Consider the following 24,392-nt stretch of genomic DNA (forward strand, 5'->3'; position numbering starts at 1 on the left):
CATCACACAGGGCCGGTGGCATCTGAGCCCCGGTGCCAGATGTGTGGGCGAAGACTTTGCCTTGGACATTCAATGGCAGCAGGTGGACCCCAGCCCGGAGAGGGGAGGGGCAGCAGGTGTTCCGCCCCAGCTGTACTGGCACAGCTGTGCCAAAAGCAGCCCTGAAGAAAGTCGAAGCTCTGCAATGCCAGTGGGTAGGAACAGGGCTCCTGAAAACAGCACAGCCCTTACTGTGCGACCTGGGGAAAAGTGACTCACCTCTCTGGGCCTACTTTTCTCAACCATAAAATGAAGAAAATGGCCGCTACGTTATAGGTTTGCTGTGAGAATTACATGCGACAGTCAACGATGAGCATTTAGGACAGCCTGGATCTCTCCTGCTCACTGTCAGCTATTTTATTATTGTTGCTGTTGTCATTACCGCTGTCACTGAATAGAGAACAGAGCAGGCATTCCTGATCCTGGCTCCACCCCCACCCTCCAAATTGAATAAGGGGATTTTCACCGTCTCTAGTCATTTTTAAGTTGATTTTTTTAAAAAAATGAGTAATATTTTTGTAATCAGGAAAAATGCTGAAGGTTTCCATCGAGCGTGCTGGATCTGGGTTCTCCTGGGACCATAATAACAAAAGACTCCAACACTATCAGATATCACATCTGTGCAGGGCCGTGGGCTGCAATGCCGTTCTGGGGGGCAGCCCAGGATGCTGCAGCTCAAACCCCACCCCTGCCCGTGTCTGGTGGACACACACACCTCGGGGAAGACCATGGAGTGCAGGGGCAGCCAACCGCCCAATTTTCAAATGGAAAACAAACTAAGCACCTTATGAAGCAGATAAGTCCAATTGTTAGTGGAAAGTAAAATCAGTATGACCACTGTAACTGAATCAGAGCCACAGATCATTCTAGATAAAAGTGAATTATCAGACAATGGGTTCTTTCCCTAGATGCTTCTACCTTCCAATGGTCTTTTCTTTTAAAAAGAGAACAGAAAACAACTATTTGTATTTATTTAAAAATTGCACGTACCTGATTACTGAAAATGCAACAGGTTAAAACTGTTTTGGTTTTGTTTTTTTTTTTTTTTTTTGGCTATGTATTTATTTATTTTTGATCTTATTTTTTTCTACTTTCGATTGTGAAGGACTTCAGACCTGCAGTAAAGTTACGGGAATTGTGTAACGCACGCCTTCTGCGCTCATGCCATTTGTCTGCTGGCTGCTCTGCCCCACTCGACCCCTGCCTCAGCTGGAGCCCCATCCCTCCTGCAGGGCTGGCCATGGGGTAAGTTCTAGAACAGAGGGAAGCTCAGGGAAGCGGGGGAGGGTGTCTGCTTCACACACTGCTTGGTAATAAATGGGGTTTCTCTTCTGGTAGCACCAGAATGTCCTGTGTCAAACAGCTCCCCACAAAGGGTGGACGGTGAGCCAGCCAGCCCCTGAGCTCACCAGAGCAGGGCAGAACCCCACCCCTTTCACACTCTCTCACACTGGTTCCCACCTGCTGTTCCAAGGTCGTGATCAACACTGCCACTGTACCCTCTCACAAGGGCCACACACACACACACACAGTCTCGGGTGGGCAGTGAATCTGGGGACCACCCTACACATGGCCCAGACACCTGCACCCAAAGCCAGAAACGGAAGGTAGACCCAGCAGACCCAGAGCGCAGGCAAATGCTGCAGTGCCTCCTCCACCAGCTCTGGCGTTTTTACTTAATGCACACAAGTGTTAAGCACATTTAAGGAAGCACAGCCACTTGAGCTTCCATGATTGATAGCCAAGTCTCAAGCTGACAGCAGCCTCTGGTTGTCAAGGAGCCAGAGTTATTATTACGAGTTGATAGATGCTACGGGGGATGGATGCCAACTCCACCGGTGTGGGCAGGCCACTACTGGAGGGAGGGTCGGATGCTGCACTACCCTTGCCTTCCCGGGGCAGAGGACAGGAGGTGAGGGGTCAAGGCCTGTGAAACTCTGCTGAAAGATGAAGCAACACCTGTTGCAAAGAATCAGTAGGGAATTCTGGTTGGGAAGGAAGCTACATTGGGCATGTGACTGCATGTACCTATACTGTGCTGGGCACCTTAGTTATGATTTCATCCTCACAACTAAGCCCGACCAGATTATGACTGTTTAGTCCAGATGGGCAAGGTTATGCTGCAGCAACAAACAGCCCCAAATCTCGGTGACTTTGGAGACAAACCCTTATTTCTTGCTCATGCTCCATGCACTGTGCTTTAGTTGGTGCTTAGGGTGGGGAGGGGAGGAGAGAGCTCTTCTCATCACTGTCACTCCCAGGGACCCACAAGACAGAGCAGCCACCATGTCACCAGATCATCATGCCAGCGGGAAGAGAGAGAACGCTCTGGCAATTCAGTGCTTGACCTGGAAGGTCACTCCCGTCACATTGGCCAAAACCAGTCACGTGACTTCACACACCCAGGACAGTGCCTGAAGGGTAATCCTATCCTATGGCTACTAGTTCTGTACTTTGCAGATAAGAAAACCGCAGCTCAGAGATTGATGGTCCTGAGTACTACTACTACTAAGTCATAGAGACTGAGTACTTCCTACATAGGAGGCCCTCCTCTGAGTGCTTCTGACAGGCTGGGCCACTGGGCAGGGAGCGTGGGCAATTACTCCCTGCCACAGGGGGGACTGCCTGGGCCATGCTTCCAGCCCAGCAGGCACAGCCACAGACAGTCAGCACCCTCTTTTCCGCCTAGGTCCTGCTCTTGTGAGTGTGAGCTCCATGACCCACGTGAGACAGGCCAACAGGCACAACCAGGGGGCTCAGTCATCCTGACAAGATACTACAAAAATGAAACAAAAGATGAAAATCCCCAGAAACAGCCCCTAATACAGATATTTTCAGGGGCAAGGGGGTAAGGGAGGTGGTGGGCGAGGGACACTGCCCTAAGGAGGCAAAAACTGGTTCTTGGAGGGCAGAAAAAAAAAAAAATCTTATTTCTGTACAAAGCACGGATCTACATATAGAATATCGACAGACTTACAGTATATCTGGTATTAAAATGTATTGGTGGAGGCAGGATTGAATGAAGTTAGGAAAAAAGATCTAAGGTTTAGCCAGGGGAAAGTGATACGGCTGAGAAACACTGCAAACAAAATAACTATTTTCACTTTGGCTTCTTATTTTCAGCTTTTATCTCCAAACATTTTACAGTGCTGCAATCACAGAATACCATTTTACATTCTTTTTCCCGATTTCACCTAGTTTGCATACATCTACCCCTCATTCACCACTGAACACAGATAGACTAGGGACCTCCGGCCTGCAGACCCTAGGATGAATGGGCCCAGGCTCTCTGGGGTTGTCAGCTGTGATCTTTAATGTCTATGAAGTATACAGCCACCATGACTCACTAATTCATTCATCGACGGTGTCGGAATTTGTACCCAATGAACAAATAACACCTTTTGCTTGTGGTGAATTATGAATTACTGTATTCTCTTGAGATAAAATCTTTGGAGAAGAATTACAGATGTTTGATGTCATACTGTCCTAAAAGCTGTTTACCATGCTTAATTAAACCACCCCTGCAACAAAGAGGCTTCTTCCAGCTAAAGGAGGAGTGGCTCAGACACCTCCAAACACGGTGGGGAAGGGCAGGGAGAAGCTGCCGCCAGGCCTCTACCGCTGTGTCCTGCAGCCGTTTGGTGGGGCTGCCCGGACTGTCTCTGGTCCCTGAAGCTGGGCGTCTGCAAGCCCAGCTGTTGCTCCAGACGGGAACAGGGCCAGTGAAATGGACACCACTGCTCTAATCACAGAGGGGACAAAGAACTTGGCGCTCAGGTTTGCCCATCTGTTGAAATCACTCGTTTCCTTTTACTTATTCAGAGCGAGACGGAGAGAGAAAGTGGGGCAGGGGAGAGCTCCCCACCCCTACTCCCCGCAAAGCAAACATCGTTGCCTCCCAGTCCTGGTTCCTCCTTCTTCAGCAGGACTGCTGGGGGGGTGGGGTGGGGGGGCCTGGAGGGAGGCTGTCTCTCTTCCTGTCTGTTACCCTGAAAGATTCGCAAAGGCCTACAGATGGAGCCATTAAAAGCGCTCTGGCCTAGATATCACTTTCAATGAGCCACCTGGAGTGACAGGCTGGGAGGAAAATGAACTGCAGAAGAGAGGGGGGGAAAAAAAAACAGTCAAGCACTGTTGGCCACTTACTCCCTGTGCTCTAGAAGCTTCGTTCTACTGCAGCCTGTCAGTGTGGGTATCAAAACGGAATGGGAATGTCCCTCCGTGGCTAAAGCCCATGGAGAGGGCAGAGGGCAGGGGAGTGTAGCTGGAGAGCAACTGGGCAAGATCTTTCAGAGTGACAAAGGCACATGCCCTCTGCCCTAGCCTCTCCACGTCTAGGAGTCCTGCCCTCCATTGTCACAGCTGCATGCTTCCTTTTGGCTGAGAGTGGAAAAGGCTGGAAACAGCCTCAGCGTTCATGGGTAAGAGGCCCAGTTAAATACACGCTCGTTCATTCATGGAGTGGAACACTATAGAACTATATATAGAGAGAGATAGATATACATACACATATATAAAATAAGCAACTGGCTTTCTCTGCTACAATGAGAGGTGCTGTGAATAGTTTGCCGTCTCCTACATCTGCTAAAAACCAACCAACTAGTTACACACACAGACACGCAATACGCACACCTCCTGGAGATGCACAGGCTGTCTCTGGCAGGCTGGCTAAGAAACTAGTCGATAGTAGCTACTGCTGGGGAGGAGGGCAGGGAGGCTGTCTTCGCCGCACACCCCACCGACCCTGCCAGACTCTGCACCACAGGCAGGGTCACTTTTTTAGACCTTGCTGGATGTAAGCCTATGTGCCAGGCACCACTCCTTCTTTCACCTCATCTTTAGGGCACCCCTTAGAGGCGCCGATGTTCCTCCTGTACAGATGGGCAAATTGAGGCTCAGAGAAGATAAGAAATGCGTGTATGTCCTCAGTATTCAAAGCTGTTTGGCTCCAAAGTCCCTGCTCAAATGTCAAAATTGGGGCTGTTCACAATGAAGAACCACCTTCCAGGCTGCAAAGGCCATGTGGGCCTGAATGGGAGATGCTATTTTAAATGAAAAACACTTGAAGAGTTCCCATCGGGGCTCAGCGGAAATGAATCTGATTAGTATCCATGAGGACACAGGTTCGATCCCTGGCCTCACTCAGTGGGTTAAGGATCCGGCGTTGCCATGAGCAGTGGCGCAGGCACAGACGTGGCTCGGATCTGGCGTGGCTGTGGCATATGCTAGCGGCTGCAGCTCTGATTCAACCTCTAGCCTAGGAACTTCCACATGCTGTGGGTGCAGCCCTAAAAAGACAAAAGAAAAACACGTGATTTCTCAAATACTTCGCTGTCACTTAGCAAACCCAAATCTTCCTTCCTGGGCCCCAGGAAAGCAGAAGTATGTGGAGATGTGTCTCCCCACCTGCCTGGCCAAGTGCCACCCTGAACAGAGCATTCAAAGGATGGTGGTTGACTTGAGGACACAGACCAGGCCTGCGTCACAAGCTCTCTCAGGCATCTGCCTTTCCTCCCTGCCTGGAATACTGGGGCCCTTTGCTGGCACTGCCACCTCCATGCTGCAAGGCCTGTGCCTGGTATTCAAATGCTCAGGGTCTCAGTTTCCACACTTGTAAAATGGGCGTGAAAATAATCACACCAACCCTGCAGGATTGCTGAGGGACTAAAGAGGGTTAGCAAAGTACAGAGCTGGGCTCGGGGCCCAAGCCCAGGTCCCAGCTTGCAGGAGCTTTGTGTAGCACTGCCGTTTCCAAACGGCTTGGTCCCAGGATCTTTTGATAATTTAAACACGGTTGAGGGAGTTTCCATTGCAGCCCGACTGGTATCCCCAAGGATGTGGGTTTGATTCCTGGCCTTGCTTAGTGGGTTAATGATCCAGCATTGCCACAAGCTGTAGTGTAGACTGCAAATGTGGCTTGGATCTGGTGTTGCTGTGGCTGTGGCATAGGCCTCAGCTGCAGCTCCAATTCAACCCCTAGCCCCAGAACTTCCATATGCTGCAGGTGTGGCCATAAAAAATTTTATTAAAATTAAAAATAAATAAACATGGTTGAGGACTCTAAGGGGCTTCTGTTATGTGTGGTTTGACCTATTGATATTTATCACATACAAAATTAAAACTGAGAAAAAATTAAAATGTATACTAGTTAACTTTAAAACAATAATAAGCTCATTACAGGTTAGCATAAATAACAGTTGTTTTTCCATGAATCTCATTTCCAAAAAAAAATCTGTATTGAGAATAGTGGCTAGATTCTCATGTCGGCTTTTGCATTCATTTTGCTGTAAAACTTTTTATTTTTTATTTTTTTGTCTTTTTGCCATTTCTTGGGCCGCTCCCGCGGCATATGGAGGTTCCCAGGCTAGAGGTCGAATCGGAGCTATAGCTGCCAGCCTACACCAGAGCCACAGCAACGCGAGATATGAGCCGCGTCTGCAACCTACACCTCAGCTCACGGCAACGCTGGATCGTTAACCCACTGAGCACAGGCAGGGATCGAACCCACAACCTCGTGGTTCCTTGTAGGATTCGTTAACCACTGTGCCACGACAGGAACTCCAAAACTTTTTTTTCTTATTACAGTTGATTTATAATATTGTGTTAGTTTCAGGTATACAGCAAAGTAATTTAATTACATACATACATATTTTTTAGATTATCTCCCATTATAGGTTATTATAAGATATTTAATACAGTTCCCAGTGCTGTACAATAAATCCTTATGGCTTATCTATTTTATATACTGTAGGTTTTTTATCGGTTAATCCCATACTCTTCAACATTGTAAAAACTTTTTTTATTGAAGAACAGAAGAAAAGCCAGCCACACACTGATAGGGAGTTAGAAAAGGAAGGTGATTTTAAGAGCCTTCTAAGGTCACTGTGGGTCTTCCTCTTTGATAAAACACCAGGACTTGACAAGCAGTAGATTCTTAAAGATTAGCTGCACTGTGCGACCAGAGCCCATGCAGTGACCTTGTGCACTCTGTGACCTGCCTGTCTCCCGGTCTGTCTTGCACTTTGGCTCTGATTTGGGAACTTTGTGCAATGGTCACTTGGAAAACATTGATTCACGGAGTTATGCCCTACGAGAGAATGAGTGAAGAAGGCAAATAATAGCTGGGTGTTACTGTGAAAAGTTTTGACCTTGTGGACCCCAAAAGAATCCCAGGGACCCTCCTGGAACACACTCTGAGAACCCTGGGTTAGCACAACTTCCTCTACAGTAGCCATGGTTTTTAAAAAGAACTCAGAAAAAACTTCCATGGAAAGCGATAGGCAGTGAGTGTGGGATCACCTGCCCCCCCCTCGCATGGACAGGAGCCAGTGGCCTCCCTTCCGAGAACCTCCCCCCACCCTCCCACCCCCCTGCTCTGCTCCTCCCTCCATCACCAGACGCTTTCCTCTCACCACCTGACCCCTCATTTCCCCCCAAATAACAGACCTCAGTGGTTTGCCGAGGGCAGGGCCTGAGCTGGCAAACTACAGGGGCCGTGCGTGGGCTGCTGCCCTTGGACTTTGCAGTTGATAATTCTTGGTCTCTTGAAATTACACGTGTAATGTGTATTTATAGCCAAATACATGGGTGCCCAGAAATGGCAACTCCTTCATATACACATTTTTAGCAAATTGTTCGGCCATGAAGTTCCATTAGCTCCTTTCTGGGCCCCTTGTGTGGCTGGTCCCACAAGGTGAGGTCTTCAGCACGGCAAGCTGGGCTATGATGGGCCCTGGCCCCAGTCTCTCCCGCTCCCCCAATCTGAGGCCAAAGCTTCTCTTTTGTTCACCAGGCTCTCATGCGCAAAAGCCTTCAGTAAGGCTTTGACATCCAGCCTTATTCAGTCTGCTCCCCAGCCCTCTCCCCCACCACCTCCTGAGATGCTTGCTGGCCTTTCTACCTCTCCTCTCCCCCATTCTCCCTGCTCAAGCCCCGCTCCCTCTCCCCCTAAGCCTTCTTGTTTTTTGTTTGTTTGTTTGTTTGTTTGTTTGTTTGTTTGTTTTTTTTTTTTGTCTTTTTGCCTTTTCTTGGGCCGCTCCCTCGGCACATGGAGGTTCCCAGGCTAGGGGTCGAATCAGAGCTGTAGCCGCTGGCCTACGCCAGAGCCACAGCAACGCTGGATCCGAGCCGCGTCTGCAACCTACACCACAGCTCACGGCAACGCCGGATCGTTAACCCACTGAGCAAGGGCAGGGATCGAACCCGCAACCTCATGGTTTCTAGTCGGATTCGTTAACCACTGCGCCACGACAGGAACTCCAAGCCTTCTTGTTTTAAAGTCACCCCCTCCTCTGGACTTGACATCTGTCTGGCAGGTAGGGAGCCTTGTACACGGTAGATAAAAAATCAACATGGCAAGTAATTTTTGAGCACCTTCTATGGGCTGGCCCCTGTGCTATGTACCAGGAACATGACAGAGAGTATCAGAACATTTTTGTCTCATCTCCTGCAATTAACATTCTAATACTCACTGGCTTTTTGCTGCAGTGATATTGCTTCTCTAATTCAGCCTTATTTATTCCTTCAGGTCACTTCATACTCTGCCTTTATTTTTATTTCCAACTCCCCGAGGACAGTATTCTGTGTTATTTTTGCTGCTTAGAATACATTAGCTGTTCAATAATACTACAGATTAGCCACAATATTCACTAGAATAAGAGTCAAAAAGGTCCTCGTGAGAGATGCCCAGTGTCTGTTGTATTAACTTGCAATATGATTGGTGTGTTTCATGTTTAGGTATTTTCTTTTCTTCTGTCTTTTTAGGGCCACAACCGCAGCATATGGAGGTTCCCAGGCTAGGGGTAGAATAGAAGCTGCAGCTGCTGGTCTATACCACAGCCACAGCAACTCAGGATCTGAGCTGTGCCTGCAACCTACACCACAGCTCATGGCTATGCTGGATCCTGAACCCACTGAGCAAGACCAGGGATCGAACCTGTGTCTTCATGGATACTAGTCAGATTCGCTTCCACTGAGCCATGATGGGAACTCCATGTTTAGGTATCTTAAATGCTGGGTGGGAAAGAGCAACCCCCATTCCTGTCCCAAATCACAGGAATCAAACTGGAGACGCTGGCCTCAAGCAGCCTGATGAGATGGTTAGGCACTAAGGCCCCGGCACTGCTGTTTCCACCTATACGATTGGCTCAGATACTAACAATCTCTGACCCTCAGTTTTCTCGCCGGAAAATCGGGATAGGGGAACAGGTGTCCCTATGTCAACATGTTATTAAATGAGATGGTCCATGTAAAGAGCTCAACACAGCAGGACACAGGGAATCCACTCTGTTCAGGAGAGCCGAGGTTACCAATGTTGTGACAGCCCCTGCCGGCATGAGCCTTTGGTAAGAAAATTCAAAGATGGTTCCATGATTGCCATCCTTGGTCTTACTCTGTGACCATGTTACCTACATGGTAAAGAGATCTGCAGATATAATGAATGATGTTTACTTACCCTAAAAGAGGGAAATTCTCTCGGTGGACCTGAACTAATCACATAAGCCCTTTACAGCAGCGTTCGCTCCAGCTGACTGTAGAAGGGGATGTCAGATATTTGAAGCAGGAAAGGATCTGATGTCCTGCTGCTGACCAGGAGACGGAGAGGGGTGTGGCAAGGAAAGCAGCAGCCAGTAGGAGCCAAGATCAGCACCCAGTTGACTGCCAGGGAGGAGAGGGGGACCTCAGTCCTACCACCTCCAGGAACTTGATTCTGCCAACAACCTGAATGAGCCTGGAAGCAGATTATCCCTAAGAGCCTCAGGATAAGACCTCAGTTCAGCTGGTACCTTGACCTTGGACTTGAGATACCCAAGGCAAAGAACCCACTCGAGCCAGGCTTCTCACCTACAGAACTGTGAGCTAATATATAGACATTGTTTAAGCCACCAAGTTTGGGTGATCTGCTACGCAGCAACAGAAGCTAACATAAGCCCTGCTTGGCTTCCAGCAATAATGCATACAAATTGAAAACACACCAAGTGCTTGTCCGAAGGGTTTGGGGATTGGCACTTTCTGCATCCTTAATAGGCATGGGTGACACGTGAGGGCTGGGACTGTCTTAACCTCTCTAGCACTTAGCAGCGTGACTATCATATTGCAGATTCTCAATAATTTCGCTTAACAAAATTTCAACTTCCTGGGCAGTCACGAATGGTTTATAGCTCCCCAGGTGTCCTTCATAATTGCAGAACCAGCCAATTATAAGGTGTTCAGGTGCACTAATCTGGACAAATCCCAGCAAAGGTCTCTTTTTTGCCTAGAGGAAAACTCCAGACACTGCAAGTGGTTCAGAGGAAGCCACCCGGTACCCGAGGTAGGTATGTGTCTGCGTGCAAACGAATCTCACTTTACATGCCCACTGACCGTGCTGCAGTCCCTGACTCGGCCTGCGGCAGCCTCCCAGGACTCACAGGCCGGCCAAACCCTGACATTCTGCTGGTAATTGTATCTTCCAGTAAAGAATCCTAGTTGGTAAAAATAGCAGCTGCAACTTCCTGCAACACGGACAGACCAGTTGATCCTGGTGCCTGAAAGGAAAGCTGGAGACTCACTCCATCTCACTCTGACTCTGAGAAGCCTCTGCAAGCTGGGCTGGGGGTGGCTGTGGGGTGGGACCTACTCTGCCCCGCCCCCATGGACTGCCTTCAAGCCAGTTCCCAAGTGAGTTGCTCCCTTCAGGAAAAAACCCAACGCTCAGAATCAGGGGATACCTAGTAAATGCAAAACATGCCTGCAGCCAAGAGGCCTCCCGACCAAAACTATCTGGTGGGGGGTGGGGTGGGCCACTGTCCCTCGTTTGGCAGCTATCACCCTCCCATGTCTGTCCACCTTCCTATCTGTGGCCTAGTGCCTCCCCCCAACTTCCTTCCCCCATCTCCAACTAGGTAGGGCTGCTGGGGATACAGAAGCCTCCACCCCGGCTTAGGTCCCAGGTGGCAGCCGGGGAATCCAAGCCAAGCCCAGACACTGCTCCCCATGGTGGGGCCCTGTTGCTGTGTTAGAGCCCACCTGGGGAAGGACAGGAGAGCCTGGCTAAAATGTCCCCAGGCACCTGAATCCCAGCAGTAATGAATTCCTCCAGGGGCTTAGGCCACTGGGCCACCAGCCCCTGGCTCCCCCAGCATGGGGCCTGAGGACCACATGGGTCTGGATGCTGTCTTTCCTTTGTCGGTCTCCATAGGCTCCCCTCCTTCTATCTCCACATCAAGCGTGTGGGCCTTTTTCTCAATCTTTTGCTTGTTTTAAAGCCTCCTGTTATAGGAAAACAGACGAGGACCCCCAAAGTAGCAGACATGGAAATTCATGAAGTTCTAGGAGCCCCAACCATTGGCCTCTACCTACAGATAACAGGCCATCAGTCTGTGGTGACCAACGCCCCTTTCTGAGCCTTGCTGTGGACCAGCTAGAGGACTTCTTGGCTCATTTCTCTGACTCGGCTGGGTGAGGCCCTCTGCATCTCAGGCATACGGGGCAGACGCCCCACCTAATGCCGCCCCAGCCCCTCCCCTGGACACACTGGCTGCTCAGAAACACTCACATCCATTCAAGTGTTCTGGGCTCCAGATAGTTGCCTTTCACTAGCAAAACCCATGATGTCTGCAGAGCTTTTCAGCATAAAATGAACTTTCAGGAATGTTTTCCCATGCACAACACGCAGCAGCCTGGCAGGGGGGAGGGCAGGGATTAAAAGGGCCTCATTTCACAGATGAGTACGCAGGGCGAAGGCTTTGCTGAGCCCCCAGCTACAGTCAGGAGATCAGCAAGAGGCAGTGCCAGCACTCGATAGACCCAGATCTTCTGGAAAAGCAATGGTGGATTATAATAAAAAGAGGAAGCCTCGATAAACTGATCACTTTAAAAAAAAAAAAAAAGGGAATGAGATCATTTTCCCCTATCACATTAGCTAAAAGGAAAGACATGGATAATATCAAATATGGGTGAGGATGTGGGGAAACAGGCTCTCAGACATCATCAGTGGGAGAGTAACCTGGCTTAACAGTCTTTGCAAAAGGCATTTGGTTTTTGACAATGAAAATTTCAAGACCAGAAAGGTGTCTATCAAGGATGCACATGATTTTGTGGATTACAGGGGGGCAGAACTCAGACACAATTCATCTCCAAACATCTCCTCGAGGAGACTGTGAACAGAAAAGTGGTGGTTTGGCCACACTGTGGAATAGTATACAGCTGTGAAAAGGGAAAGAGCACCACCACATACTAAACGATAGTTATGGAGTACTGAGTATGATCTGGATTATAGGAGAACAAAATCTGCATATGAAAAGGGACAAGAAGAGTATGCACCCAACTGCTGACAGATACCAAGGATGGGGCCATGTTCATACCATGCTCTGTTTTTTCTTACACTGGTTATAAGAGGAATCTACCGATGCGTGAGTGAAATTAAAGATAAGACAACTTAAAAGGAACCCGCTTTCTTTAGCCTCCCCACAAATCAGAATATTCCAGAATACAAGGGCTACAGCCTATCTCTGGGTCTCATCTCCACCCCGTCACCAGCCTGGGATATTCCCTTGTTTGGAGCACCCTTTCTCACATCTTCCCACAGCTGCCTCCTGCAGTCTTGGAAACATCACCAGCCCTCAGAGGCCTACTTTGAGGCCCCCTTGTCTCAGCGGATGCTTGATCCTTTCCCTCACACCTCACCGTCCTCCTCCTGCAGCCCAACCATAACTCTGTTTATCTTGTCTGCCTTCCCCAGGTGAATGGGGGCTCTAGGACGGCGGGGATCTTGCCTATTCTCTACCACATCACAGAACCTGGCTGAAAACAAACTGCAAAAAAGACTCATTGGACACATGAGGAATGGAGACACCAATGACAGTCCATTTCTTCACATGGCCAATGGTTCTGGCCACACCACCCCAGGCCAGCACTGAGCCATAACCACCCGACTGCTGGGCTCACCGGCCAGAGGCCAAGCTTCCAAGCAGGGACCCTCTTTGAACCTGACTTTCTCTTCCCAGGTTCTGAGCCATTCAGAAGGTGCTAAATAAATGGTTGCTGCCTGAATGGAGCCATACATCTTGCTCTCCGGGATTTCCCAAACCGCGAACAAGAGAGTCACTCACAGGTCAAGAGACTTGGTGCCCAGGGTCTTGCAAGCCCAGCTAGGATGCAGCAGAACTTGAACTCTGAAGGCTGGATGCAATGGCTTTCTAGAAAAAGAGCTCCTCTGTCTCTTGGCCCTCATTCCTGCCTGGAGAAATCTGGCTTGGCCACCTGCAAACCTGGAAGGCAGCTCATCCTGGAGTTTGATCGAGCAAAGCTTCTCTTACCTTAATTAGGAAATTAATTCCATTCACCCTAGATTAATCTGTGGTCAGCCTCGCCTTTGGGGACCAATGGGAACAGGTGAAAAATAAGCAAGGTTTTTGGTTTCCATTCTTTCCCTGCATCCTAGTCTGATGGGCGGCTGACAGTCAAAGGTGTCTTCCTGGCAGGGGTGGGTGGGGAATGACACTCTTGGCCAATGTGGTCCTCCCTCTGGCGACAGCTGACATAGTTCTCCCACGGCCCTGCTCTGCCCCCGCCTCCCGCCTCCTCACAGAAGGAGCCATCAGACTGGTCTGGCAGGCGCCTCCTTGGCAAAGCAGCAGTGTGCAGGAGTCTGGCGTGGCCCTCCGTCCCCGTGGGCTCATCATCCCTCCTGCTCCTGGGAACTCTTTGTCAATCCCTCCTCTTGGAGATGGCCCTGGGCTCTGTGCCCATGAGACATCCCAGAGGCTAGGTCTCCCACACCTGCTGCCCAGCTCCCTGCCTGGGACCAGCCAGAGCAACCTTGGGAATCGAGTCACCCACATGCCACCTTCCCTTGGGCCCATCTTTGGCACAGTTTTATCTTTGACCCAGTCCTCTGGCTTCACCAGCCTCTTATCTACGAGCACCCAGTGCCTGCAGGCCCTTCACACCTGAACCCTAGACTCCAAGGCAGTGGGCAGAAGCAAGGAACCTAGGGAGGAGAGCCCTCTCTCTCTGGAGATAGTCTGACTCAGTTTCCACTCACCAAGAAAGGAAAGGAAAGGAGACACATGCCTACTCAGACCTCTTTCATTCTATAAGAAGGAAAATGAGGGCTCAGAGAGGGAAAGCAACCTGCCCAAAGGCCAACAGCACACATCAAACGCAGAGCAGGAACCAGAATGCCAGACTCCTGCCTTCTAATTCAGCCCCTCTGCACTCTACTGGGCCTGTTGCTCTTCCTGCTCATGAGAGCTATGCAAGTAACTCAGGCCTTATAAAACTACCTAATAGCAGAAGTTGCAAGAACTTTTGATATTTTACACCAAGACATTTAATAGAAGCATTGTACAGAAGAGCAAATTGAGGCCATACAGCTAAGGGGACCTAGGGGAAGTCACACAGACCAGCAGAGGCAGAGCGCAACTCCCAGACCCCCACCGAAGTGCTCTTTCTGCCAACTCATCACAGATGTGAGGGTTCCAATCACGGGATAGTTGATGAAGAGGTGGAATTGGCCATGGACCTCAGTCACATTGAGACCAGGTGGAGCCCAGAGAGCTTCCTCCAAACCTTGTCCAACTCAGGGATGCAGGAGACCATTGTGGGGGGCAAAGAATGGCTGGGGAGATTTTTATGTATCTGCAGAAACATACTGCCAAACTTCCCAACTAACTAGATTTCTGAGAACACAGAGCTAACACTTTTAAGAACAGGTTAATGAGCCACACACGTCTACCATTTTCCATCCAAAAAGGCACTGACAGAGCTGGGAAGGAAAGGTTTAGCAGTAAGAAGGAACAAAGTCTGCTGGCACTAGACGGAGGACACAGGGGCGGTGCGGGTGGCTGGGGCCCTGGAGAAGGCTGACCACAGACACACAGGCAGCATCTGTACCCAAGCATGGTTCTCAAGCCCAGGCTCTTGCCCCCGACTCGGTGCTGAAGAGAATTAACAGGCGCTTTCCCATCCCTGAGCCCTCTCTGTCTCCATCCTCATAATCCCCCTTCCCTGTGCCTAACAGCCAGGGACCTGGAGTCAGTCTGGCAAAGTGAGTGCCTGAAGGAACAGGTATCAGCTTTAGCTACCTTTACATCAGGGTGGGAACAGTGCTGCTCAGGGGCCAGGTGGTCCAGGAAAGGGAGCAGGACCTGCTGGGGAGGCTGGGCTGACTGCCATCACCTGGGGACAGACCCAGGTTCCTAAGAGGGAAGGCCTGATGGGATGCTGTGAGTAAAAGCTGTGGATGCAACGCTCTCCCCACCCCCCACCCCCAGCTGTCCTAACTAAGTGTTTTCTGGCTGGGAAAACGCTTCAACAGCCCTGGCTGCCTAAGGCAATTCAATTATGAAATTTACCACATTAGATGAAAACCAGCATCTCAATCAGCCAATTCATTTGTGTCTGGCCTCTCTGTTTTCTCATGCCAGCTCTACGGGCCCCCTCCTTGGCCAGGCCACACCCACACTGAGGGCTGATCCAGAGGGACTAAGGGCTCAGGTGATGGGCTGGTCTTTTAGTGCTGGTGGCCGCGATTCTCCCGGGATCCCCGGAGCAGAGAGGCTGCATCCAGAAGCCACTCATCTTCCCGGGGAACTCCTGGAATAGCTGACTCCACAGGTCAGACCACTGCAGTTTCAGGTGGTCTGAGGCTTTGCATTGCCTCCCACCTGACTTCTCCCCGACCCCAGCCTACACCTGTCTGAGGTCACCAATGAATTGGTCTCTGGGAGAAGTAGGAGGGGATGCGGGGAGGGAGCGGCCCAGGACACACCTTTCTCATCTTTACTTAATCAAGGCATCCTCTCTCCAGGAAGCTTTCGCCAATCCGTGCCCCTCCTGTGGCCCCCTCAGCTACCCTTGCTGCCTTTGTCACTGGGGTACTGTGCACACACCTCGATGTGTCAGGGCCCCTAACACACTGGTCCTGGAGCTCCCTGAAGGCAGGGTCCCAATTAAGACCCTTTGAACCATGAATCAACGAATGAATGAAAAACTATTCACTAAACGACACTCCCGCTGACCCTCCTTATGCATCACAGTGATAAATGCCAAGAACCAAGCCTACTTTCCCAGCAGACCAGGAAGGCTGAGGCTTGGGTAATGGTCTTCTTCCCTTCCTGCCCACCTCTGCCACATCAAGCCCCTGCAGGTTTAAGATGCTATTAAGGGGCATCAGGCTGTAGGAGCTGCCTCTGGCGTGGAGTGTGCAAATTGCCCGCAGCTCCCCTCTCTGCACCACAAACATAAATCTGGCTGCTGCCTGAGCCCCAGGACGGAGGTCTCTGCCATTTCTACCTTCCTTTTTAACAGCCTTCATGGAATCACTTCCTGACAAAGGGAATGACTCAAGATTGAGACAGCTGCCAGGCCTGGAAGAAGACTGACTCTGTCATCCTCCAAAGGCATGGTTTGGGGCCTCAAGGACCCCGTGTTAGGAGGACACCAAACCTGCCCCTGCTGGGGTGAACCTTGGGTCCTACTCCTCCCCAGTCCTCAAATGCAAGCGTCCTCCAACATCCCCTGGCCATCCCAACAGCAGAGCTTGGCTCAATGAGCAGCAGTACCACCTGCGAATGGGGAGAGATTAAGCCCAGGGTTCCCAAGAGCCCGACCCCAAGTCACAGTCATCAGAGTCTGGCCCATGATAAGACCGTGGGGCTTCTTCATCCTCTTCCAGTACCATGGCAACTTCCCTCCCTCCCTCAGGCAGCCACAGTGAAACCAAAAGGCCCAGACACCTGGCCTTCCCTGCCCTGAGTCACCAGGAAGGGCCAAAGCTCAGGGAGTCTTCCCCCTACCTAATGCAACCCAGCAGGACCAAGAGCGCCCGCATTAAACCTGCTGCATTAAACCCGCGGGGCGCCTGGGTCTGCCCCCACCCCAATCCCTTTGTTAAGATCTCGAATAAAGATTTCTCTGCTCAAAGATAGTGGAAATGAACTTTGGGGGCTTTGAAATAGCAGCACAAAAAGAGTGTACGGTGCCCCTGTGGGCACGTCTCCCAGCAGGAAAGCTCCTCAAGCAACCACAAGGGGGGAAAGGAGGGGGCGTGCCTATGTGCTGTGGGGTCGCGGAGCCTGGGAAAGATGGGGTGAGCAGGGCAACCGGGGCGGAGAAGGCTTGCTCTGGCGCTCTAGGGTGGCAGCCACCCCGGGGTGGGGAGTGGGGAGGCAGGTGGGCAGGATTTAGAGCATGTGACCATTCCTCTGCTGCTCCCCAGTTCTCTAAACAGAGAGGAGGGGCCCTGTCAGGTGGGACAGAAACGGCCGGGGCAGAGAGGTGGAGGCCTCGGGGTTCGGGCTCTCGTGGACGACCTTTCCCTAGTTAAACCCCTCGGCCCTCACTCAGCAGGAGACAGGCAGCCATCTGGCCCTCGGCGACAAGTGCGCGGGGACTTTGTCCGGCCCGCTCAAATACTCAAAGACAGGCAGCCTGCTCTTTCCAGGATCGATAGTAATTTTTTCAAAAGAGAGTCTGCGGACTCAATGAATCAAGCACTCCCAGGGGAAAGAGTTGCAGCTCCCGCGCGCAACATCCATTTGCAAAACAATTCATTCCCTCGCTCGGAGCTTTCAGCAAATACCCTCGCCGAGTCCCCAGGCACGAGGGAGGCGGGAGGAGCGGGGTAGGGGAGGGGGTGGCGGACTACAGTCCCCCTCTCTCCACCATTGTCCCCAACTCCAGCCCCCACTGTATCCCGAGGTGCCTGAGGCGGTTCCTGGGACCTGAGCCCAGCTGCTCTGTTCCGGGGCACGCAGTCCCGCGAGGCTCACTTTGCCAGGGGCTCCCAAAGCAGGGCGCTCAGGACCCCGCGCCCCTGGGACCGGGGTGGGGGGAGGTGGGGGTCGGGGAGTGACAAGTGCCAATGCCAGCGGCCGGGCGCGCTGCTAGACCGGCCCAAAGACGGCGTCCCCAGCACAGCCCTGGTACTCACTACTCCGGTGGTCGCCGTCCACCGCGCTCAGAGGCCACTAGCAGCCCGCGCGAGGCTCCGCAACCCTCGGCGCCGCCGCCGCCGCCGCTCCCCTCCCCCGGCTCGCCGAAGCCTTGGAGGTAGCCGCTGCTGCGGTACAGCTCCGGCGCCGCCGACAAACTAGTTTCTCCGGCCTTCCCGCCCCGCCTCCCGGCCTGAAGCCAATCAGAGGCGGCGCCTCTGTGATGGATGGCCTGTCGAACCCGTAGTTCAGTCCGAAAGAGGAGAAAGGGGTGGGCACTGGGCTGCGCCGGCTCCGCGAAAAGGCGGGGCGGGGAGAGGAAAAGGACTTCGACCAGATTCTTAAAGAGACAGGCGTCTGCCCGCCCCCGCGGCCGAAGTTTGCGAACAAAACCCAACGGTGTTCTCTCGAGCTTTCCGAAGGATGGAACTTTGTGAATTGCAAATGCCTCTTCTGTACCCGGTCTGCGACACACTTTTAGTTGTGGAAGTGTTAAGGAAACCTTTTCTTTTTACTCTGGGGTTGTTGCACTGTTTGGGATTTTCTTCAGCCACTGAACCCCATCTGAACTTGAAATATATATTTTTCAGGGTACTTCAGCTCTCCTAATAGTCTCATTTCGCGCTGAGTTCCTTTTGTAAGCCGACCTTCAAATATTCATTCATCCATTCATTCCACAAACATTTTCTGGGCGCCTGCGCAATGACCTAGGTTCAGAATGGGGAAAATGATCTATATTCTCATTCTTGACTTCTCCAGGTTGCTGTGTATTCAACTTCTTCACCTTTAACATGACAGGTAAAAAATCCTCATAGGAATATTCCCAGAATTAAAGGAGAGAAACTCCTATGACAAAGTAAGTGCACAATAAATGTCCTTTCTTTCCTCTCTCCCATTGAAAATGGGTAATTCAAGTAGATCACTTAAGGATACAAAAGCCCTGGTCAAGTAGAGTGTTATGATAAGTGTTATAAGAGCCAAGAAGGGGGCGGAGAGAATTCCCAGGAAGCAGAGGTCACACTGACGGAAGGTGCAAGGAAGGTTTATGAGGAGGGGAGATTGCACAAAAGATTGAATGAGGGCTAGGATTTTGGCTGAGGGAAACTGGGCGGGAGAGCCCCTGGGCAGAAAGCTGTTTAGCGTGTTCAGAAGAGATCCCGGGATTAAAAGGCTGTAAAATGATAGGGAAGATGGCAGGTATTTGGGGGGAAACAGTATGGTGTGGAGAAAAGAGTTCAAATCCCAGTTCTGCCTGTCAAGACCTGTTTAGAACTGAAGGCAGAGTGCTCAGGCTCTCTGGGTGTTGGATTGTTACTGGTGGAAGGAAGGTTCTAGAACCTATTTTTCAGGGTTATGTAAAGATTAGATGAGAGAGCTTATATACTGGGCCCAGCATCTAGTAAGTGGTCAGTATAGATTTGTATCTTCATTTGGGTAAAATACAAGGACTCTTTTTTTTTTTTTTTTTTTCTAATATGAGGATTCTAATGGTCAAGACCAATCTTGGCCAGAGGTAAGAAGCTAGCCAAGTGTGCCATTGAGGTGCTTTCCAAGGGGAAAAGGTGGCATCAAAATAATTGGTCCATTAAAGAAATGACACAGATCACATTTGTAGTTTTAGCCTCCTGCCAATTTTCTAGAGCTAGAGTATTTATATAATTGTAGGTTTAGATGAAGTTCCACATACCAAATTGATTCTTAGCAAGTTCATAACCATTGCTTATTATTCCATTCAGGTTCTCTGTGAAATTATAAGTGCTAACCATCTACAATCTGGTCCACATTATCATTTTCCCCCCTCCTCAACTCCAAGCTTAAATTAGGTACTGGAATATATTAAAATTAAATGTAGGCAATAGAATAAAATCAGACCAAGAACACGTGTTGAGTCATTGAATTTAGATATGATTTGGAAGGAACAGAGGGGATGGAGCTCGCTTTGCCATCTGTCTCAGTTTTTGCTGTAGACCCTGGAGCATAATCACTGTCATGGCCCCTACCAGCCAATGTTGTAGGGACCCACATACCTGTTAGTCCACCCCACCCCACTGCACAGGGAGTTCTGGAAGGGCAGGGACCATGACAAACTGTGTAGACAACTTGGTTCCTCAGATAAGTTGTCCACACAGTTTTGAAGTACTATGAATAATACAACTCAGAATTGGACTTTGCTGCATTATGAGAGAAAACCTAAAATAACTGTGAATTTTAAAAATCTAGAAGTTTGTTTCTAGCTCATGCAAAATAAATCTAAAGTTAAGTAATCAATGACTATTTGGCAACTCCGCAGTTATGAAGAGCATGGGCTCTTCTGCCATCCTTAATGCTTGGTTTCCATTTGCCGATGCTTCATGATTCAAGACGGCTGCTGCAGCTCCAACTCTCACACCTACCTTCCAGACAACAGGAAGGAATCCAAGTAGAAGAGCAGGTATGTGCCTCCTAACCATGATAGCTCCATTTAAGTAGGTTGCAGAAGTCCCATGTGATGCTTACATGTACACTTTATGTAGACATTTATATGCATGTGTTGCCTCTCCAAACAGAGTCAGGGTTCTCTTACCAAGAACAAGGGAGCGGGTTCTTGGTTGTCAACCAATAGTCTTGGTCCACACCTTTTTCCCCCCTCCTGGCATTGCCATCTGTCCAGTATCCTGGTAGTTCAGGATCTAAAGTCTTAGAAATTCTGAGATGATGTACAGAATCCCATACCTCTTTGTTGCTGGATGATTGAACTCTTGGTTCTTCTACCTCGCTGGAGGTTCCTTTCCAGTCTCCTCTGCTGATCCCTCCTCAGGTCCCAAATGTCCCAAATATTGGAGTAGCTGAGAGTGCAGAAAAGCAAAACCTCTTCCTACCTACGTTCATAACTCTAGGTGATTTCATCTAGGCCCGGACCTTATGTTCACAGAAAGAGGGGCAGCTTCTGAATCAGTCCTCCTATCCAACTGCTCCGTGAACTCCAGGCCTGAAGGTGCATCTGGTTACTTGACATCTTGGCTTGGATGTCTCCCCTTAGCCCCAACTGAGCTCCTGATATATTACCTTGCACAAGATCTTGCTCTTCCAGTGGGCTTCCCCATCTCAGGAAGGGACGACCCAATCTTCTGCTCAAATAAAAAATCTTGGCACCATTCTGTCTCTCCCCACCTCCCATCCTTGTCCAATCTGAGCACTTCTTACCTCTTTTCCTGCCTCCACCAAACTGATCCAAGTCACCATCACCTCCCCCCTGGACCATTACAACAGCCTCCTGAAGCATCTCCCACCACTGCTTCCTGGAGTCTGTTCTCAACACAGCCACCAGAGGGGGGCTTCTTATGACGTAATTTGACTGTGTCCATTGTCCCCTCGAAATCCTCCAATGGCTCCCCTCTCACTCAGGGTCCTCACGTTGGCCAACAGGCCTGACCCGATCTGGCCTGGCCCACCCCTCACACTTATTTCCACCTCCCTGCCCCAAACTCTGCTTCAGGCTCACTAACCCCTTTGCCAGGGCTCAAGCAAGTCAAGCCCACTCCCACTGTGGGGCCTTCGCTGATTCTACCCAGGAAGCTCTTTCCCCAATATCCTTGTGGTTTCCTCCCTGCTCCCTCAAGTTTCTGCACAGATGTTACCTTCCCTAAGGTCTTGCTGGCCACCTGCTTCAAATAACCACATTCCCCACCCTGGCAACCCCTAGCCCTCCATGTCTTCAAAGTACTTACTTCCACATGAAGTTCTGTAGTTATCATGTACACAGTGAGAGAGATTGACAGGGAAGCAGCCCTGACTTCTGGGAGCTGACCCTGAATGCAGAGCTAGGCTTTGCTGTTCAACACAGACAATTTGGCTACATTACCATCAGACAAGCTCTCTGGATGACCATGATGGGTCAAGACAAAAACACGATCACTCCAAAATCATGTCTGAACACAGCAAAGCACCAGCATTGTCCAAGCCACAAAAAACCAAAATCCGTAGCTCCTGGTCAATGGAAGTGACTGCTGTTTCTTTATTAATTACAGCTTTGGTCTCCATCTGATCTTCCCCCTTTCAGATGAGATTTACTGAGATACCCTATCTTAGATTCACTACTGCTTTCTGGCAGCACCCAATCCAGAGAGAAGTCGCACCCCACTGTAAGATCCTTGTGCCGAGATGCCCTTGGCTGCCCCGTGGTGTGTGGGCTCTCTCCCAAGTAAAAAACCCAATTGTTCATGTACAGGTGTTCGTGGTTGACAGTACAAATGTGTGTATGCATGTACATGCATACACACGCATGCAGACACACACACACACACACACACTTTATTTTGCCTGGGGAGATTTAATTGGCTGCCTGCTCTCCCAGGATATAAATTCCAGGAGAACTAGGGTTTGCATTCACTGCTCCGTTTCCAGACCTAGAACAGTGCCTGGCCCATAGCAGGCTCTCCATCCATCTGTATTCAATGAATTCAGAATGAATTATTGAATGTGGCTTCAGAGGCAGCATTAGCTACCGTGAAGTCAGTAGTTTCTGATCTCAGTGCTGGAGAAATTCAATCAAGTTTCCCATTTTGGGTCAAGCTCCCCCCAAATGGAACCCTGGGTCAGGTGGGGCCCACCCAGGGCAAGGCTGTGACAGGAGATGGCTTGGTCAGCTTTGGTTCCAGAGGGAGGGGCCAGGAGTGAATGATTGCCCTCCTAGGGGAGGAGCTGGGATCAAGGTCACTGGTGAGTCACCACTTCAGCTCTGGGAGTACAAAGGAGCAGGGAAGGGCTGGAGTTGGTAGGGACAGAGGCTGCAAGAGGTGGGACAGTGTCCTGCCCTCATCTGGTGGCAGGGTGTGGATGGCATAAGGAAGATACCCTCTGAATTTGCTGCTTTTTTTTTTTTTTTTTAATTTTTTTGGCTTTTCAGAGCTTCCCCTGTGGCATATGGACATTCCCAGGCTAGGGGCGGAATCACAGCTGCAGCTGCCGGCCCATGGCACAGCCACAGCAATGCCAAATCTGAGCCTTGTCTGCAACATACACTATGGCTCATGGCAATGCTGGATCCTTAACCCACTGAGGGAGGCGAGGGATCAAACCTGCACCCTCCTGGATACCAGTTAGGTTTGTAATCTGCAGAATAACTCTTGAACTTGCTGCTCTTTCTCCCTCAAGATTCTGCAGCCACTTGGCAGTCTCCATTCAGCAGTGCCCATGAAGCCCCTTCCCCAAAGATACCTGCCGGCACTGCCAGAAATGCCACCATGAGACCTTTGCTTGATATAACAGGACACTCACCTTGATCACTGCATCCTGGTGGTGTGGGAAGGGCCAAAGGGGAGACGGTGTTGGTCTATGGGGAAGCAGGCACCTGCAGAGACACCAGTGGGGAGGTTCAGAGGTCCAGGGCCCAGCAGTGGAGGAGCTGGACCAAGGGGGTGGGAATGAGCTGCAGGAAAGAAGATAAGAAAACATCACAGAACAAATGCCTTCTTTGAGAAATGTTGGCGGGACCTGCCCCACTCCCTTCTTTCCCATAAACCAGAGTCAAAACACAGTGCAGAGCAAGGGTTCATAACAACTCTTGAAGATGCAAAACAGGGTGTAGAGTGTGCTACCTTTGGCACCCAACGTGGGAGAAACCAGAAAGTGGACTTGTCCATGCCCTTGACACTGTGTATGTAAATGAAGATGCTGTGAGAGGACATTGAGAAAGTGGGCCCGGTGGTCCCCCACGAGTGAGGAGAGGAGGTGAGCTGATGCAGGGCCAGGATGGAGACAGGGCCGGATAGTTAGAGACTTTGACTTCTGAGCTGCACAAATCTATCGTTTGTCCAAAAAAAAATTTTTTTAAACCAATCAGAAGCTTCAAAATGAAATAAAGTCATGTACTTCTATACACAGCAAAGGATGGGAGAAGAGGAAGAATAAAGAAGATTGGTGCTCTCTGTATATGGTCTAGAATTTTAGAAAATAGGTACAGATTTTCTTTGTATAATAAAAAAATGTTTAAAAAAAAGGGAGTGGCTCAGTGGCTCAGTGGGTTAGGGATCTGGTGTTATCACTGCTATGACTCAGATTGCTGGTGTGGCATGGGTTTGATCCCTGGCCCCAGAACTTCTGCATGCCATGGACACAGCCAAAAAATACATAAAATAAAAGAAGGAAGGAAGAAAGGAAGTGAGGGAAGAGAAAAATGACATTTGGAGACAGCAGAACAAGCTGGGTTTGTGTGACCCAGTATGAACAAACTTGCTGTGTAACCATGAGCAGATGATTTTGACTCATCTGAGCCTCAGTTTCTCCATCAGTAAAGTGGGGGTAAAAAAAATAGTACAACTAATACAACATTGTCAATCAACTATACTCCAATAAAATTAAACTTAAAAATAAATAAAAAATAAAAATAGCACAATTCAGATACTACTAGTACCTACTTCATAGGGTTCCTGAAAAGTTTAAATTAAGAAAAAAAAA

The 24,392-nt window shown here is 50.0% G+C and overlaps 1 protein-coding gene and 1 long non-coding RNA gene across 4 annotated transcripts in view; one reads left to right on the top strand and one right to left on the bottom strand.

Annotated features, from left to right (window-relative positions):
* Positions 1 to 18,092, bottom strand: part of KLHL25 (kelch like family member 25) — a 665,168-nt gene extending 647,076 nt beyond the window's left edge. For all 3 annotated transcript variants that reach the window (XR_014810952.1, XM_084969477.1, XM_005666300.4), the window contains exon 1: positions 17,957 to 18,092. The gene's annotated coding sequence lies outside the window, so the exon portion shown is untranslated. The remainder of the gene's footprint in view (positions 1 to 17,956) is intronic.
* On the top strand, positions 1,068 to 11,638 carry LOC146401799 (uncharacterized). Its single transcript, XR_014811009.1, has 3 exons — positions 1,068 to 3,978; positions 4,744 to 5,162; positions 9,247 to 11,638. It is a non-coding gene; the product is annotated as an uncharacterized LOC146401799 (long non-coding RNA).
* Positions 18,093 to 24,392: the final 6,300 nt, after the last annotated feature.

This window comes from Sus scrofa, chromosome 7 (assembly GCF_054392235.1).
Source record: "Sus scrofa isolate SSC_HxYL_T2T_F1_AM1 chromosome 7, Sscrofa_HxYL_maternal_Yorkshire_Landrace_v2.0, whole genome shotgun sequence".
In the NCBI taxonomy this organism is placed as follows: Eukaryota; Metazoa; Chordata; class Mammalia; order Artiodactyla; family Suidae; genus Sus; species Sus scrofa.